This window comes from Syngnathus leptorhynchus, chromosome 9, assembly GCF_054491065.1.
Source record: "Syngnathus leptorhynchus isolate UIUO chromosome 9, UIUO_Slep, whole genome shotgun sequence".
In the NCBI taxonomy this organism is placed as follows: domain Eukaryota; kingdom Metazoa; phylum Chordata; class Actinopteri; order Syngnathiformes; family Syngnathidae; genus Syngnathus; species Syngnathus leptorhynchus.
The window spans coordinates 4,093,778-4,112,867 of record NC_141203.1 but is presented as its reverse complement, the minus strand read 5'-3'; the positions used below and the strand labels follow the sequence as shown (position 1 = coordinate 4,112,867).

The window sequence follows — 19,090 nt, the reverse complement described above, 5'->3', positions numbered from 1 at the left end:
ACACACACACACACACACACACACACACACACACACACACACACACACACACATCAACTTGATGAACACCATGCTTTTAGGTACCACTCACTTACTTGGTACAATGGAACCTCTAAAGTTCAATCAGGTTGTACAATTGGGACAGTGACCCAGTTTGAACGTCAGTACAGCAAAGGGCAACAGTGCGTCACTAAGATTAACTTTGAAAATCCATCCATCTATTTTCAACACCATTAAGTTGACCTATCAGACTACACTTCATGCACACCGTCACTGAGCGGGAATCGATGCAACGCTGCTCGCGCAAAAGTCAGGCGAGTGTACCCCTACTCCATCAGCTGCTTCGCCAAACAATAATATTTTGAAAATAGGATGGTCATAAAATTGGATGAACTAATTGTTCCAATAAATATATATATTCTTTTTTTAATTAATGATTAATTAATTCGTTAAAGGCGGTGCACTGGTTGGCACGTCCGCCTCACAGTTAGGAGGGCGCGTGTTCGATTCCACCTCCGGCCTTCCCTTTGTGGAGTTTACATGTTCTCCCCATGCCTGCGTGGGTTTTCTCCGGGCACTCCGGTTTCCTGCCTAAAACATGCTTGATAGGCTGATTGAACACTCCGAAGATTCGATTGCGGATGGTTGTTCGTCTCTGTGTGCCCTGCGATTGGCTGGCAACCAGTTCAGTGAGTCCCCCGCCTACTGCTCGATGACCGCTGGGATAGGCTCCAGCACGCCCGCGACCTCCGTGGGGACAAGCTGTATAGAAAATGGATGGATAATTCGCTACATCTTCCAATAATTTAGAAAAGACATTTTGTGTTTAGCTTTATTTTTTTTATAAATAAATAAATAAATAAATAAATAAATGAATTAAAAAAACAATTTAAAAAATGTAAATAAATAAATAAATGAAGTCATTTTACTAAGTTACAATTGCTTATTTTGTTCTTGTCCTTTGTTTTATTATGAGCAGCAGTTGACTTGTTTTTTTTTACACTTTATTGCTTTGATTGATTAATTGGTCAGAAGGAATTCTGATCGTGATATGGAGTTTTTTTTGCTCCATTTCCAAATAAAATTTAAGCATTATCTTTTACCCATGAACCATCAAGATAATTTTGTCAACCCCCATTCCTAGTTTTGATATTTTGCCTCCATTTACTTGCATTCATTTTCAATTTACCTGTACATTAAATACAATTTGAAGGATTGTTTTAGAATGTTAAAAAATTGCAATGCGTGACGATTTTCATTTTCTGTATTCACTATGGGTTCCAAAACAGCATTTTTGTCCATTGTGTTCAACTTTAGAGGTTCCTTTCCTAAGGCCACCATAGACAGACTTTCATTGCTGCACAGTTGAGTACACGGTCTCATGTTATAACCATTGAAAGTATTAATTAGGATGCACATCCCAAATGTTTCATGATCTGCCCATGTACTTTTTATACTCTTTATCCAACCATGTATTTCCATACTGTGCAGCTGTTTCAATGCCATGTACAAACCAAAGCCATGCGTGTAAAATAAAATGCTTTGTAACACATCAGACTTTCTATGTCACACTTGGCTTGATGCGCTCTCACGGGTTGAGAGGAATTAGCAGCTAATCCTAGAAAATGGATTACCCTCAAGGCTGTGGATTAACGGCCCCGCCTGTGGTCGTGACGGTGTCTAAAACCCTGCGCCTCCTGTTAATCGACGTACATCACACACCATGCACGCGTGTAAACACTGAACGTGTCACACAGTGTGGTGCAAGTGTGCGGGTGTGTTGATGTTGCAAGGGACAAACAAATGGATGCAGATGTGCCTATTGTTTAGTTTGCTTGCAATGGCGTCAGTCACACAGCAGGAACAAAAACAAATGAGAAGCAAGGAAATTGACCTAAACCCTGTAAACAGTCTATTTTTCTTTTTAGTTGAACCTCCAAAATCGATTCAAAGAAGATTCAGAAGGATGGCACAAAATGTTGATGCTGGATGACCCACAGGAGGCAAAAAAATAAAATATAAGACGCAGAATAATAAGCAAAACAACTGAATAGTGTGAAAAATAGCATATTGGTGTAATAACATTGCTGTCAACACTAGAGGTCTCTAAAGTTTTTCTCGTGGCCATTTTTTAAAATTTTATAGATATAGATTTTTAACAGTCTGCTTGATAATGTTATCAGATAAAGTTAAAATTTTAATAGATAGCACTTTTTTTAATTTAAATAAAAAATAAAACAAAAGTTCAATGTTACCAGGTACCATGATCCTAATGGGTCATTATAATTGAATAAAAAAATGCCTAATATTTGTTTAAATGATGAAAAATGCAAATATTACAAGATATCACACGAATTTAATAACTAAAAATTACATAGACCATTACAAAACTTTCCATTTTTAAGGTAAAAACACAAAGCTGAGACTGCTTAACTTTGTTTCACTGCTTAGTATATGTTGACATGCAGAATATTAAATTAGTTTTAGGCTCAAACACAAGTAGTCCCCATAATATCTTCCATTTTTCCATTTGTGGCCCTGAATGGAAAACGTTTTGACATTCCTACTCTATGCATACATGGTATCATAGACGTCATCATAACATTACATGTTACATAACATGCGTTTGCTTGAAAGACTCACAGTGGAAGTTAGAACACAATAAATTCGATAACATGGAACGTCAAACTGTCACCATCGTAAAATCAGATAACGTTTAATGTAAAGTATTCTCATATTTCTAAAGGGAAGTTACTGCTATAATCCATCCATCTATTTTCTGAACCTCTTCACAAGAGTCGCGGACACACTGCAGCCGATCCCAACTGACTTCGGGCAGTATGTTGGGGCACCCTCAACTGGTCGTCAGCCAATCACAGGGCACAAATATTCACATTCAAACCCACACCTAAGGGCAATTCGGAGTGGCCAATCAGCCTACCATGCATGTCTTTGGATTGTGGAACCTGGAGTACCTGCAGAAAACCCACACTGGCACGAGGAGAACATTCAAAGTCCACACGAAGCCGAAATCGAACCCACTGCCTCTGCAGTGTGAGGCAGACCCGTCGACCAATGAATCAATGAATAAATGCGACTAGCAAGTAACCAATACAGGCAGTACATCGCCTCCTGCACAAAGTCAACTGGAATAGGCTCCAGTTCACCTGAGACATTAATGATAGGATGGATAGATAGTATTATTTCTCTCTGAATGTTCTGAAGTTCTGTGAACACGAAGGAGAAGTGGAGTGACTCAACAACACCTGTGCTAGTTGCAGATCGGCAGTGTGCTCAATTTTGACTCAATTGTGTCTTGTTTCAAAATACTAACAATCAATTCCACACCATTAGCCAAGTTGTAATCCGTACCTTTATCCGGATCTGCACTGATTAGGGGCGGGTCAAAGGTTTACCGAGTGGAAAGGCATAATCCTGATAAGCTATCTGGTTGGTCCTTGTTCCTGTGCTCAAAAATCATCAGGTCATGAAGAGACTTAAGATGCTAAGAACTGATTTCAACAATCTGTTTGGGCGCAGTCTTGATGAAATGCAGAAAGAGAGGAAGGCTTCCATAATCAAGCGAGGCCTTGGAAGCTTCCAAATAAAAAGATCTGCACCAGTTCTCCCATTAGACCCTAAGGGACTCCTCCATATTGTATAGATGAGTCCTTTTGTGTGAAACAAAGTTGACTTCAAATCTGCATGATCAGCGTTTATGAGGGTTATTTTTTTGTTTTTTGTTAACTGGATGACCTAACTCTCCAAAATCCTTCTCGCACTCGGGTGGTGGCTGAGGAAAATGAAACCGCAGGAGAGGCCCATGCATCAACTTAACTGAAGGCCACATCAATCTCCCACCATGCATTTTTAATTCGGCATCGACAAGCATTTAAAGGGCACTTGTGTTTGAAATGGGAGAACTGGTATCCATGGCAACCGGCACAAAATAAAATATGTGCCATCATAACGAATTGGTCGGGAATGGTTTGGCTTTGCGGTCGTGCTTCACTTGACATTAATGATAGCCTGAAGGGGAGACAGTGGATGTCTCAATGAGCCTGCAGGCAGACGCTCTGTGCCTCGGGTCCCCTTGCATGTTCTTGTTAAGTGTCTTGTAAAATCTGCATGATTCATGAGCGTGTACTGTAGCTCTAAGAAAAATACACACAAATGCATGAAGAGGCTGATAACCCCAGTTTCTATTCAAGTGGTGGGAAGCATGGACGTAGAATTTTTTTTTACTGCACTTATCTCTACAATGCTCGGTGTTGCCACAGTTACCTTCTAAAAGTAACTCGGTTACTTTACTGATTACTTAATCTGACAAGGACCTACATTTACTTAATTTGTTACATATATATACTTTTGAGTTGTAATATATATATATATATATATATATATATATATATATATATATATATATATATATATATATATATATATATATATATATATATATATATATATATATATTACAACTCAAATTTACCAAGCAGATGCTAATGTGCATATGAAGCATATGTAGCTGAAAGCATGATGGCTAATAGACTAGAATGAAAATGACCAGAGAAGTGCCACCTTTAGTAAACCCTTTTACGACTACTACTTTTGACTTAACAAAATTTACAGTTAGAGGTAAAAATTCTACAGTTTGACCCTTATTTCAATTGCTATTATTTCCTATGGGGAAATATGTTTTGAAAACTACAAAGGTCACTTACGTTGTATCTCATTTTAAACCTTAACATCATTAAAAGCTATTCTTTGAAAACTCTTCAGTTCATTTTGATCCTCTTTTTGCTTTCAAAATGCTTAACTTGAGTTTTGGTTTCTGGAGTCAGCAAGTCAAGCAGATGTTTATGGTTAAAAAGCAACAATAACACCACCACCAGTGTTCTTGCATGTCATCTGACCACCGAGAGAATGTTTTTTTTTTTTTATTAATTTTTTTTTTTTTTTAATAAATATGGTAACCACTCAGATGTTTAGTGGAGAAAAAAAAACACGGAAATTCTTTTGTCAAGTAGCTCCCAAGAAGTTCTTCTTTAAACACAACTGGATACTTTTGCAGGTGCATCCCCCTTGGACTCGGTTTGAATTTAGCCATTCCAAATGATGTATTTCTTTTATCTCTTCGTGGTGCTAAGTTGAGGGGTTTTCTGTGTCGTGACGAGTTTGATTTATACGACGCAGATGTGCTGGGCCGTTGGGATGACTCAACAAAGCGAAGCCTGTCAAACAAATAAGTGCGAGGAGGGAGCATGCCAGCATAGCTCCAACAGATGACAAAGTGCCTTTTGGTTTAGGAACCTCGTAAAAAGCAGATCACGATGAACACGGATGAGTCCCCACACAACACCTGTGCCAATGATCATTAGTGCTGTCAATGGAGATTCATTGAATTATGATTGTCCTTCTGTGACCTTGCTATTTGGACATAACTTGTGGGATTTTTATTTCTAATCTTTCAAACTGGAATCCAAAGAATCTTTAACGGTCACATATAAGGAAGAAGTTAAAAAAAAAAGTCATTTCTCCTTAAGGGATCTTCATAATTTCCTCGGCAATTGTTTCATTACTTGACCTTTCTGCAGGCTAAGTTTGAGCTAGTTAACTTTATATTCTGTATGTTAAGTATGTTTACTTTAGTTAATGATGTTTTGTCAGAAAAAGTTATGTTACATTACTTTTCTTTGAAATATTTGTTTACTTCACCTCACATGACTTTGTAGTGTCTTAGTTTATATTATTCTGTCTTTATCTTAGTATACATAACTTTATGTAAGTTAACTGCGTTGCGGACTTGCTAGTTTACTGCCTTCACTAAGCTTCCTGTTTCTTGCTCCTATTTTGAAACCTATTCGCGCCACTTCTGGTGCACTACTTAGCAGACTGACACTAACTTTATGATTGAACAGAGGCTTTATTGCCATCCAACAGGACAGTACAGATAGGGTGTAATATAGCTACAATGGAGTTGTTTCTAGTCATGCATTAAAAAAAACCTCACACTACTTTGGATATTTGGTAAAGATTGTGACCCTTAGTAACAAAGTCAGTCAGTGCTATATAATATGGGCCTCCCCATAATTGACTGTACATATATACATCACAGTTATATTATGTTAAAAAGTACGTATTTTGAATGTAAGGTTGGGCCAATTATATGGCTAAACTGCAACAAAATGGGAATGTTTGATGATATTACCTTCCTGTTTGTGGCACATTGATATATGAGCGGGGGAAAACTTTTCAAGATGGGTGTTGACCATGGCAGCCATTTTGTAGTCCACCAATTTGGACTCAATTTTTGTTTTTTTAATGGAATGGGAGCGTCATGTGACACGTTAAAATGATTGCTTATTGAGAACCCCCCCCCCCCAAAAAAAAAAAAAACATAGGTCTGCTTGATTTTAACTCAACGTTATTCTGTTTGCCGATTTCTAATCAGTCTGGCGACCAGACCAGGGTGTTCACGTCTCTTGCCCAAATTCAGCTGGGATAGACTCCAGCTCTCCAGCGACCCTAATGAAGACAAGTGCTGTAAAAAATGTATGGCTGCAGTGTTCCAGGATAATACTGAAGGAACAAAACAACAACCTTCAATCCTGGGTTATTGAGATGACGACGATTTGCCGAGTAAGCGGAATCGTCTACATTTTTCGGAGATTTTCCACTCATTTTCGAAGTAGTCTGCAGCAACAGGCCAAAGAGAAAATTTGGATCATACACCTATCCACGGAGCAATGCGCCAAAAATTAGCTGCTTCCAAGTGGAATTCCCACAGAGGCCAATGGAAAAATCTGTCACGGAGCTTGGATTCTTCCAAAAGTCGGCGCAAAATGAAAGTTGAGTTGAGCGCAATCACGGGAATAACGTTGCGAGTAAACGGCTAAAACTCGAAGGGGGCTAGAAAGTGCTGACGCTTGACGAGATGCCGCAGCTAAAGCAACAATGACTTTATTTGAGGCTTCCAATCATATCGGGTGCTGGCGCATGGTGTTTTTGGATTGCTTGCAATGGTGCTTTCCAGGAATCAAGTGAACAACCACATTTCACAACGTAACTTCATCAACATCTGCAGACGCACAACTATGCAAAGGTGACGCCCTGCAGGAGGTTGTTTTGATTCCTTTTCCTTTTTTTCCCCTCTTTTTTTTTTATCATCAGGTTGGTTGACATAAGTGAGCATTAAAAAATTACCCTGAGGTTTCTTTGGGCACTTTTTGTTTTGCATATTCCAAAACAAGGTGGGGCCACAAAAATCAATATTAAAAGAAGTGTGTTTTGATAGACTTATTTGAACTAAAAGATATGGTTACCTAAAAATATTGCCTGAGAGGTTAATAAAGGTTTGATGATAAATGACTGAAAGTCACCACAATTTGCTTTCTTTGCCATTTTTTGGCTCCCTCAAGCGACTTCAACATATTTCTCTCCAAATTTGTGGTTTCATGAAATGTGCAATGTGCTTTTTGAAACAAGGTGCCGACACAGAACACATGATACCTTCGAGGAGGCCGTAGTGGTTTGGTTTTTATCAAGGAGGCTGACATCGAAGTACAGAGCTTCTTTTTGTAATCAAGGTTCAATGCGGAGCAGATTCTTTGGCAGCAGCTCAGAACAAATGGTGATTTTTCAGCAAGCATCAGCAATATCTTTGGCCCCGTGTCTGATTGTTGTCATGTTCCACAATTTCCCGGTTTGGAACGACACGAGGGTCAGTGTGAACAGTCAAGAAAACAAACACTGATAAACTAACATTGTTGTACTCCCTTCTGCGGGGCATTCCTTCTCATGAAGCTCATGGAGTGATGTCATGGCCAAAATGGTTTCTTCTCCAATGTGAGCAGTTGCATAATAGTCTGCATGGCTTTGGCAGGTGGGTAATAAGAACAGTGTTCAGGGTCTCAGAGGATCTCAGACTAACCTGACTGGAAGTCAGCCTGTTTTCTCTGCGCAATTATTATTCCCAAAAGCACTTTGCTGTGATATCCAGCGGTTAAAATGTCTTCAGCGATCTTGAGGGTGGTTTTAAGTGAGACTGAAAAACCAATCCAAATACTGTACCATTCAAAATATGTGGTTCAACTTAAGAGCCTTTACATTTTAAAAATGATCAATTCAAACATTTGAGGCATTACCACTTACCTAAAACATAATTTGAACCGTAAGGTTTTGAGAGATTTCTGAGGCATATTCTTCATAAATATTTGTTTCAAAACGCCAACATGAGAGGTACATTTTTGCAATAGTTTTGTGCAACATTAAAGACTTGAACCTTTAAATTGAGAGGTTTTGCATGACTTAAGAGGCATGGATGCTGAGGCTTTGTTTGACTTCAGATGCACTTCTCCCAAATTTTCTTTTCACAAACTTCCATCCAACTTTAATATTTTCACTCTGGCATATTTTTCCCAAAAAAATGAAGGTTAAGACTCTGAGGTTTTGTGCCAATATTGAGACGAAAAAGAAAGAAAAGCTCAAACGTTTTTGTGCAAAGACAAGTGTATTTTTACCTCTAAAATTATGATTTAAACAGAGATAATTTGTGACATTGAGCTTGATTTGTAGAACAACCCAGATGACCAAAGTGCTTAACACAAGGAACAACAATGTATAGGCTTCAGACTAATATTTCAAAAGCTTAAATTTTCATGCATTTTTGGAGTTCAAGATTTTTTTTTCTAATTATACGTACAATTTGTTTTTCCTGGTTTGGTTTTGAAGTTCAAGATAGTGTGCAATGTCAGAGGGCGATCCTCCCAATTAATTCAAATTTGGAGGGTTTGCATAACTTTTATGTTCTATTCCACAATTTTCACGCTTGATGCAAGTCTACTGCAAAGCAGTCTAATTATGTGCACGGATGGAGTTTTCTGTCTCATAGTATTTTTGTAGAAAGGTAAAAACGGGCAGGTAAAAATGGGTGTTTGCGCCGTTATAGGAGTGAACACAGTGAACACATGATGCACCAGTTTTTATGCTGACATTTACGTAGACAGTTTGCACATGCAAAAATAAGTGTGAATATTTATCCAGAGGCTGCCAGGCGCAATTGGGGTACCTTGTGTGCGAGGGGCTTATGTAACACGTGAGGATCAGATAGGCCAGTCAGACACACACTGTGCTTCCTCCTTACTGGACAAAGTGTTCTCCCGGGCCCTCACAGAAGCAATAAAAGAGCATCTGAGAAGCATTGGCAAGTGGACCCAGCCACCGTGACATCACCTACTCGTTTATGCGGTTTGGCATTGCGGCCAAATACTCAACCGAGGGGGATTTTACAAGTGGAGGTGGCCATATTTCAACCAGCAAGACAATGCAATAAGACTAAATCTGATCCAAACAAAGTCAACAAAGCCACAGGTCAAGGCAGATGGGAAATGTATCATTTTTAGAGAAAGCACATGTATCCAAATGCTAATTGGCAGAATGACACTTGGTATAAAACAAGGACTTTCTGTATTTACTATAATAACAAAGTCCCATCCCAGACATCAAGAGTCTGGTTTTTAAACATTCTTCCATGGGTAATAGCAAAACATACTGTTTAAATTCTTGCTAACATTCAAATAATTACAGCAGTCGGCAGCCAATCTCAATTGAAATCAATCTCACAGTGATGTTATGAAATGTGCCAAGTAATACAGGGATGGTGTCCACAAAGCCCATATCATTCATTTAAGAGGATGAGACGGAAATGACACTGTACCACATGGCTGGGGGAGGGAGTGGTGCAGACTTCAAACATTGCTGTGAAGTTTGATAACAATGTAAACACCTCAGGCCCAATTCAAATTGTGGATTTTAGATAGAGAGTTGAGGGTTCGTTTCAGATCAGCATTTAGATAGAGTTTCAATAGTTTAGAAATAGAAAAAAATATATATCGGCAATAATATGGAGTTTGGACATTGTTTATATTTTGGAGAGTTTAGAGAGAGAAAGTCTCTGTACCACATTTGATAAAATGTTACTCGTGTTTTGTGGCATACTGTGCATCTTTTTTCTTTTCTTTTTTAAATTGAGTGAAATTGTGTTTTTAAAAGCTGCAGAGGTTGAGTCCAAAAAAGGAAGTGCCTAAAACCCCAAACTTGATGAAAAACTTTTACTTCTGAAAAAAAAAAAAAATCCTCCATTGTGAGCAACAGTTAAACCAAGCATATTCGTGGCCTCTTCCAAGTCCCACAAACAATTTTAGAGTTGTTTGCCTGATTCAGCCAATGTCATTCTCCTAAAGTGACAGAAGAAAATGAACTTGCTATACCATATAACTCGACCATTTGGGGAACATTTTTGCACAGTAATTTATAGACATGTATTTGTGATAATGTGTCAAGAAATTATTTCATCCAAACATTTTCATGATTGATAGTCCAAAAGCCATACCAGACCCAACTAAATAAATAAATAAATACATAAATAAATAAATACATAAACGAACGAATAAATAAAAAATAAATAAATAAATAAATAAATAAATAAATAAATAAATAATAATGAATAAATAAAAAAAAAAAAAAAAATAAAAAAATAAATTTATACGCATTATTTGGTGAAGATAGAGCTGTCTGTGATTATAAACCTGGGTAGTACAAAAATGTGTTGTGCATGTAATGCTTTGAAAGATGAACCCCTCTTTGACACTACTAGCTCAAGTCTTGCTTCACAGGCGAACCAGTTTTCTACCCATGGCCTGGCTTCATTCATCTCATACAAGCATATAAAAATAAACTGTCTTTGATTTTCTGGTGAATAATCTATGAAAAAAAAAAGTGTTCCATTTCCCACTTTGATATAAAGCAGATTCTCTCCAGGATTACAAAAGCCAAAAGGATGGGAAGAATTCCATTTGACCACTTTTCTAAAGAAAACTGACTGCTGGATGGAACTCCTTTGTTGGTTTGATTTGGATAATAGTCGTGTTTGAGACCCAGACTTACTAATTCAAATTTCCTATTGTTTTCAGCCGTATATTTGATTTGGAGGGACGTCGCACAGGCTCGCCGGTTGAGATGTGACCTCACGGAGCCTGAAATGAGAGCGAGTCCATTTTTCATTCATTTGTTTGGATCTCATTTCAAACTACGTGATGTTTCATTTGGAGCCAAGGGGTGACGTTCAGCAGTCACGCCAAGCATCCACCGAACGTGCTGTACTGGGAGGCAGCGTGCAGGAGGTGACTATTTCAGTAGACGATGTGCGTCTGTGGGAATCTGGGAAGACATCTGTCTGAAGGGAACTCAATGAGCTTGCTAAGGTGTAAAATTTTAGAGCTGGATGAGTTCCACTGCTCAGTAACCAGTGTCATAAAACTGATATTAATAATGTTTGAGAGAAGCGGTATAGCCAAGAGTTTTGGGGTGTTAGTGGTCTGGCTCACAACTGAGAGGTTCTGAGTTCAAATCTCGCTCGGGCACACCTGTGTGGAGTTTGAATGTTCTGCCCCTACGTGAGTGAGTTTTTTTGTTGTTGTTGTACACCAAAACATGCATGGTGAGTTAATTGAAGACTTAAATTGTTCCAAGTGTCAACACCAAATTAGGGTGAAATGGGCTCCAAGCCACTATGATCAGCAAACATACTTTAAAAATGCAACTATTATGCTTTTTGTAAATTTTGTTTCTGTAATATTTTGCCAATATTGTAACTCTATAAGTGTGTATCTAGGCCTTGTAGCTCAATGGTTAGACCACTGGTCTAGTAGACCAGGGGTTGTGAGTTCAATTCTCACCGAGGCCTGATAAAAACATTTGTTATGTGAGTTGGATTAATAATGGCTGAGAGTGAAACTACATAGATGTTCACCGTGGTTCTGGTGACCAGCAGATGTGTTATTCTTTTTGTTTTCGGCAGCAAGGTGGTTCACTGGTTAGCACGTCCGCCTCACAGTTCAGAGGGTGCCGGTTTGATTCCACCTCCGACCCTCCCTGTGTGGAGTTTGCATGTTCTCCCCGAGCCCGCGTGGGTTTCCTCCGGGCACTCCGGTTTCCTCCCACACCCCAAAAACATGTTTGATAGGCTGATTGAGCACTCCACTTTTTTGCACCTAGGTGTGAGTGCGAGTGCGGATGATTGTTCGTCTCTGTGTGCCCTGCGATTGGCTGGCAACCGGTTCAGAGTGTCCCCCGCCTACTGCCCGACGACCGCTGAGATAGGCTCAAGCACGCCCGCGACCCCCGTGGGGTCAAAGCGGTACAGAAAATGGATGGATAGATGGGCTCCAAGCCACTATGATCAGCAAACATACTTTAGAAATGGAATGATTGCTTCGTAAATTTTGTTTCTGTACCATTTTGGGGATATTTTAACTGTGTATTTGTGTAGCCAGGCCTTGTAGCTCAATGGTTAGAGCACTGGTCTAGTAAACCAGGGGTTGTGAGTTCAATTCTCACTGAGGCCTGATTAAAACATTTGTTATGTGAGTTGGATTAATAATATCTGAGGGTGAAACTACATAGATGTTCACCATGGTTCTGGTGAGCAGCAGTTGTGTTATTAATTAATTTTGTTTTCGGCAGCAAGGTGGTACACTTGTTAGCACGTCCGCCTCACAGTTCAGAGGGTACCGGTTTGATTCCACCTCCGACCCTCCCTGTGTGGAGTTTGCATGTTCTCCCCGAGCCCACGTGGGTTTCCTCCGGGCACTCCGGTTTCCTCCCACATCCCAAAAAAATGCTTGATAGGCTGATTGAGCACTCCAATTTTTTGCACCTAGGTGTGAGTGCGAGTGTGGATGGTTGTTTGTCTCTGTGTGCCCTGCGATTGGCTGGCAACCGGTTCAGAGTGTCCCCCGCCTACTGCCCGACGACCGCTGGGATAGGCTCCAGCACGCCCGCGACCCCCGTGGGGACAAAGCGGTACAGAAAATGGATGGATAGATGGGCTCCAAGCCACTATGATCAGCAAACATACTTTAGAAATGCAACGATTGCTACTTAAATTTTGTTTCTGTAATATTTTGTTGATATTATAACTGCATATAATATCTCATATAATACCTAGGCCTTGTAGCTCAATGGTTAGAGCACTGGTCTTGTAAACCCGGGGTTGTGAGTTCAATTCTCGCCGAGGCCTAATATCATTGTTAGTTATGTGAGTTGGATTAATAATAGCTGAGGGTGGAACTACATAGATGTTCACCATGGTTCTGGTGAGCAGCAGTTGTGTTATTAATTCTTTTTGTTTTCGGCAGCAAGGTGGTGCACTGATTAGCTTCTCCGCCTCACAGTTCAGAGGGTGCCGTTTTGATTCCACATCCGACCCTCCCTGTGTGGAGTTTGCATGTTCTCCCCGAGCCCGCGTGGGTTTCCTCCGGGCACTCCGGTTTCCTCCCACATACTAAAAACATGCTTGATAGGCTGATTGAGCACTCCAATTTTTTGCACCTAGGTGTGAGTGCGAGGACGGATGTTTGTTCGTCTCTGTGTGCCCTGCGATCGGCTGGCAACCGGTCCGGGGTGTCCCCCGCCTACTGCCCAATGACTGCTGGGATAGGCTCCAGCATGCCCGCAACCCCCGTGGGGACAAATCGGTACAAAAAATGGATGGATGGATGGGCTCCAAGCCGCTATGATCAGGAAACATACTTAAAAAAAACGATTATGCCTTTCGTAAATTTTGTTTCTGTAATATTTTCCTGAGATTATAACTTCACATGTTTGTGGCCAGGCCTTGTAGCTCAATGGTTAGAGCACTGGTCTAGTAAACCAGGGGTTGTGAGTTCGATTCTCACTGAGGCCTGATTAAAACATTTGTTATGTGAGTTGGATTAATAATATCTGAGGGTGAAACTACATAGATGTTCACCATGGTTCTGGTGAGCAGCAGTTGTGTTATTAATTAATTTTGTTTTCGGCAGCAAGGTGGTACACTTGTTAGCACGTCCGCCTCACAGTTCAGAGGGTACCGGTTTGATTCCACCTCCGACCCTCCCTGTGTGGAGTTTGCATGTTCTCCCCGAGCCCACGTGGGTTTCCTCCGGGCACTCCGGTTTCCTCCCACATCCCAAAAAAATGCTTGATAGGCTGATTGAGGACTCCAATTTTTTGCACCTAGGTGTGAGTGCGAGTGTGGATGGTTGTTCGTCTCTGTGTGCCCTGCGATCGGCTGGCAACCGGTTCGGGGTGTCCCCCGCCTACTGCCCGATGACTGCTGGGATAGGCTCCAGCATGCCCGCGACCCCTGTGGGGACAAAGCGGTACAGAAAATGGATGGATGGGCTCCAAGCCACTATGATCAGCAAACCTACTTTAAAAATGTAACGATTATGCCTTTCGTAAATTTTGTTTCTGTAATATTTTGCTGATATTATAACTGCAAATTTTTGTAGCTAGGCCTTGTAGCTCAATGGTTAGAGCACTGGTCTCGTAAACCAGGGGTTGTGAGTTCAATTCTCACCGAGGCCTGATTAAAGCTTCAGTTATGTGAGTTGGTGTTAGGGTTTATAAACTATCTTGACCGTATGATTATGTTGGGATGTAGACTAGAATGATGAACTTTGTTTGAACCTTTTTCCTTTCCTTGACCGTGAAAACTTTAACCATTCAGTTGTTGAGACTTTCCAAATGGTGTGGAAACATCCTTGTTTAGATGCTCCACTAGGTTTTATTTCCACGACCTCGTAAAACAATAAACTGGGACCCTCTGCACTGATTGACCAGTTGCTTAGGTGACCACCAAACAGGCCAGATGTCACCCCCACCTTGGCCACTCTCACCCCAACCCTTCTTCTCTCAATAAATACTCTCTTGCATGAATCCAACGGCGGACTTTGTTCGAACATTGCTGTATCTACAGTAACGAACAAACTCTCCACTTGCAAGTGTTCAAAGGGCATACTGTCTTCCGTGTGGTTCTTGCAAAATAAGTTAGAGTCAGAACATCTCTAACAGTTGGATTAATAAAAGCTGAGGGTGAAACTACATAGATGTTCACCATGGTTCTGGTGAGCAGCAGTTGTGTTATTAATTCTTTTTGTTTTCGGCAGCAAGGTGGTGCACTTGTTAGCACGTCCGCCTCACAGTTCAGAGGATACCAGTTTGATTCCACCTCCGACCCTCCCTGTGTGGAGTTTGCATGTTCTACCCGAGCCCGCGTGGTTTTCCTCCGGGCACTCCGGTTTCCTCCCACATCCCAAAAACATGCTTGGTAGGCCGATTGAAGACTCTAAATTGTCCCTAGGTATGAGTGCGAGTGCGGATGATTGTTCGTCTCTGTGTGCCCTGCGATTGGCTGGCAACCGGTTCAGGGTGTCCCCCGCCTAATGCCCGAGGACCGCTGGGATAGGCTCTAGCACGCCCGCGACCCCCGTGGGGACAAAGCGGTACAGAAAATGGATGGATAGATGGGCTCCAAGCCACTATGATCAGCAAACATACTTTAGAAATGCAACGATTGCTACTTAAATTTTGTTTCTGTAATATTTTGCTGATATTATAACTGCATAGTTTTGTAGCTAGGCCTTGTAGCTCAATGGTTAGAGCACTGGTCTTGTAAACCAGGGGTTGTGAGTTCAATTCTCGCCGAGGCCTGATATCGTTGTTAGTTATGTGAGTTGGATTAATAATAGCTGAGGGTGGAACTACATAGATGTTCACCATGGTTCTGGTGAGCAGCAGTTGTGTTATTAATTCTTTTTGTTTTCGGCAGCAAGGTGGTGCACTGATTAGCACCTCCGCCTCACAGTTCAGAGGGTGCCGTTTTGATTCCACATCCGACCCTCCCTGTGTGGAGTTTGCATGTTCTCCCCGAGCCCACGTGGGTTTCCTCCAGGCACTCCGGTTTCCTCCCACATCCCAAAAAAATGCTTGATAGGCTGATTGAGCAATTTTTTGCACCTAGGTGTGAGTGCGAGTGTGGATGGTTGTTTGTCTCTGTGTGCCCTGCGATTGGCTGGCAACCGGTTCAGAGTGTCCCCCGCCTACTGCCCGACGACCGCTGGGATAGGCTCCAGCACGCCCGCGACCCCCGTGGGGACAAAGCGGTACAGAAAATGGATGGATAGATGGGCTCCAAGCCACTATGATCAGCAAACATAGTTTAGAAATGCAACGATTCCTACTTAAATTTTGTTTCTGTAATATTTTGTTGATATTATAACTGCATAGTTTTGTAGCTAGGCCTTGTAGCTCAATGGTTAGAGCACTGGTCTTGTAAACCAGGGGTTGTGAGTTCAATTCTCGCCGAGGCCTGATATCATTGTTAGTTATGTGAGTTGGATTAATAACAGCTGAGGGTGGAACTACATAGATGTTCACCATGGTTCTGGTGAGCAGCAGTTGTGTTATTAATTCTTTTTGTTTTCGGCATCAAGGTGGTGCACTGATTAGCACCTCCGCCTCACAGTTCAGAGGGTGCCGTTTTGATTTCACATCCGACCCTCCCTGTGTGGAGTTTGCATGTTCTCCCCGAGCCCGCGTGGGTTTCCTCCGGGCACTCCGGTTTCCTCCCACATACTAAAAACATGCTTGATAGGCTGATTGAGCACTCCAATTTTTTGCACCTAGGTGTGAGTGCGAGGACGGATGTTTGTTCGTCTCTGTGTGCCCTGCGATCGGCTGGCAACCGGTCCGGGGTGTCCCCCGCCTACTGCCCGATGACTGCTGGGATAGGCTCCAGCATGCCCGCGACCCCCGTGGGGACAAAGCGGTACAGAAAATGGATGGATGGATGGGCTCCAAGCCGCTATGATCAGGAAACATACTTTAAAAAAACGATTATACCTTTCGTAAATTTTGTTTCTGTAATATTTTCCTGAGATTATAACTTCACATGTTTGTGGCCAGGCCTTGTAGCTCAATGGTTAGAGCACTGGTCTAGTAAACCAGGGGTTGTGAGTTCAATTCTCACTGAGGCCTGATTAAAACATTTGTTATGTGAGTTGGATTAATAATATCTGAGGGTGAAACTACATAGATGTTCACCATGGTTCTGGTGAGCAGCAGTTGTGTTATTAATTAATTTTGTTTTCGGCAGCAAGGTGGTACACTTGTTAGCACGTCCGCCTCACAGTTCAGAGGGTACCGGTTTGATTCCACCTCCGACCCTCCCTGTGTGGAGTTTGCATGTTCTCCCCGAGCCCACGTGGGTTTCCTCCGGGCACTCCGGTTTCCTCCCACATACTAAAAACATGCTTGATAGGCTGATTGAGCACTCCAATTTTTTGCACCTAGGTGTGAGTGCGAGGACGGATGTTTGTTCGTCTCTGTGTGCCCTGCGATCGGCTGGCAACCGGTCCGGGGTGTCCCCCGCCTACTGCCCGATGACTGCTGGGATAGGCTCCAGCATGCCCGCGACCCCCGTGGGGACAAATCGGTACAAAAAATGGATGGATGGATGGATGGATGGGCTCCAAGCCGCTATGATCAGGAAACATACTTAAAAAAAACGATTATGCCTTTCGTAAATTTTGTTTCTGTAATATTTTCCTGAGATTATAACTTCACATGTTTGTGGTCAGGCCTTGTAGCTCAATGGTTAGAGCACTGGTCTAGTAAACCAGGGGTTGTGAGTTCAATTCTCACTGAGGCCTGATTAAAACATTTGTTATGTGAGTTGGATTAATAATATCTGAGGGTGAAACTACATAGATGTTCACCATGGTTCTGGTGAGCAGCAGTTGTGTTATTAATTAATTTTGTTTTCGGCAGCAAGGTGGTACACTTGTTAGCACGTCCGCCTCACAGTTCAGAGGGTACCGGTTTGATTCCACCTCCGACCCTCCCTGTGTGGAGTTTGCATGTTCTCCCCGAGCCCACGTGGGTTTCCTCCGGGCACTCCGGTTTCCTCCCACATCCCAAAAAAATGCTTGATAGGCTGATTGAGCACTCCAATTTTTTGCACCTAGGTGTGAGTGCGAGTGTGGATGGTTGTTTGTCTCTGTGTGCCCTGCGATTGGCTGGCAACCGGTTCAGAGTGTCCCCCGCCTACTGCCCGACGACCGCTGGGATAGGCTCCAGCACGCCCGCGACCCCCGTGGGGACAAAGCGGTACAGAAAATGGATGGATAGATGGGCTCCAAGCCACTATGATCAGCAAACATACTTTAGAAATGCAACGATTGCTACTTAAATTTTGTTTCTGTAATATTTTGTTGATATTATAACTGCATAGTTTTGTAGCTAGGCCTTGTAGCTCAATGGTTAGAGCACTGGTCTTGTAAACCCGGGGTTGTGAGTTCAATTCTCGCCGAGGCCTAATATCATTGTTAGTTATGTGAGTTGGATTAATAATAGCTGAGGGTGGAACTACATAGATGTTCACCATGGTTCTGGTGAGCAGCAGTTGTGTTATTAATTCTTTTTGTTTTCGGCAGCAAGGTGGTGCACTGATTAGCTTCTCCGCCTCACAGTTCAGAGGGTGCCGTTTTGATTCCACATCCGACCCTCCCTGTGTGGAGTTTGCATGTTCTCCCCGAGCCCGCGTGGGTTTCCTCCGGGCACTCCGGTTTCCTCCCACATACTAAAAACATGCTTGATAGGCTGATTGAGCACTCCAATTTTTTGCACCTAGGTGTGAGTGCGAGGACGGATGTTTGTTCGTCTCTGTGTGCCCTGCGATCGGCTGGCAACCGGTCCGGGGTGTCCCCCGCCTACTGCCCAATGACTGCTGGGATAGGCTCCAGCATGCCCGCAACCCCCGTGGGGACAAATCGGTACAAAAAATGGATGGATGGATGGGCTCCAAGCCGCTATGATCAGGAAACATACTTAAAAAAAACGATTATGCCTTTCGTAAATTTTGTTTCTGTGATATTTTCCTGAGATTATAACTTCACATGTTTGTGGCCAGGCCTTGTAGCTCAATGGTTAGAGCACTGGTCTAGTAAACCAGGGGTTGTGAGTTCGATTCTCACTGAGGCCTGATTAAAACATTTGTTATGTGAGTTGGATTAATAATATCTGAGGGTGAAACTACATAGATGTTCACCATGGTTCTGGTGAGCAGCAGTTGTGTTATTAATTAATTTTGTTTTCGGCAGCAAGGTGGTACACTTGTTAGCACGTCCGCCTCACAGTTCAGAGGGTACCGGTTTGATTCCACCTCCGACCCTCCCTGTGTGGAGTTTGCATGTTCTCCCCGAGC

General features: G+C 42.1%; 11 non-coding genes across 11 annotated transcripts; all 11 read left to right on the top strand.

The window, feature by feature from the left end:
- The first annotated feature begins 11,673 nt into the window (after window positions 1–11,673).
- On the top strand, window positions 11,674–11,746 carry trnat-agu (transfer RNA threonine (anticodon AGU)). The gene has a single exon. It is a non-coding gene; the product is annotated as a tRNA-Thr (tRNA).
- A 588-nt stretch (window positions 11,747–12,334) lies between these two features.
- Window positions 12,335–12,407, top strand: trnat-agu (transfer RNA threonine (anticodon AGU)). The gene has a single exon. It is a non-coding gene; the product is annotated as a tRNA-Thr (tRNA).
- Window positions 12,408–13,008: 601 nt separating this feature from the next.
- trnat-ugu (transfer RNA threonine (anticodon UGU)) lies at window positions 13,009–13,081 on the top strand. The gene has a single exon. It is a non-coding gene; the product is annotated as a tRNA-Thr (tRNA).
- Window positions 13,082–13,674: 593 nt separating this feature from the next.
- trnat-agu (transfer RNA threonine (anticodon AGU)) lies at window positions 13,675–13,747 on the top strand. Its single transcript has one exon. It is a non-coding gene; the product is annotated as a tRNA-Thr (tRNA).
- A 592-nt stretch (window positions 13,748–14,339) lies between these two features.
- Window positions 14,340–14,412, top strand: trnat-cgu (transfer RNA threonine (anticodon CGU)). The gene has a single exon. It is a non-coding gene; the product is annotated as a tRNA-Thr (tRNA).
- A 1,052-nt stretch (window positions 14,413–15,464) lies between these two features.
- Window positions 15,465–15,537, top strand: trnat-ugu (transfer RNA threonine (anticodon UGU)). The gene has a single exon. It is a non-coding gene; the product is annotated as a tRNA-Thr (tRNA).
- A 587-nt stretch (window positions 15,538–16,124) lies between these two features.
- On the top strand, window positions 16,125–16,197 carry trnat-ugu (transfer RNA threonine (anticodon UGU)). Its single transcript has one exon. It is a non-coding gene; the product is annotated as a tRNA-Thr (tRNA).
- A 593-nt stretch (window positions 16,198–16,790) lies between these two features.
- On the top strand, window positions 16,791–16,863 carry trnat-agu (transfer RNA threonine (anticodon AGU)). Its single transcript has one exon. It is a non-coding gene; the product is annotated as a tRNA-Thr (tRNA).
- Window positions 16,864–17,464: 601 nt separating this feature from the next.
- Window positions 17,465–17,537, top strand: trnat-agu (transfer RNA threonine (anticodon AGU)). The gene has a single exon. It is a non-coding gene; the product is annotated as a tRNA-Thr (tRNA).
- A 592-nt stretch (window positions 17,538–18,129) lies between these two features.
- trnat-ugu (transfer RNA threonine (anticodon UGU)) lies at window positions 18,130–18,202 on the top strand. The gene has a single exon. It is a non-coding gene; the product is annotated as a tRNA-Thr (tRNA).
- Window positions 18,203–18,795: 593 nt separating this feature from the next.
- On the top strand, window positions 18,796–18,868 carry trnat-agu (transfer RNA threonine (anticodon AGU)). Its single transcript has one exon. It is a non-coding gene; the product is annotated as a tRNA-Thr (tRNA).
- Window positions 18,869–19,090: the final 222 nt, after the last annotated feature.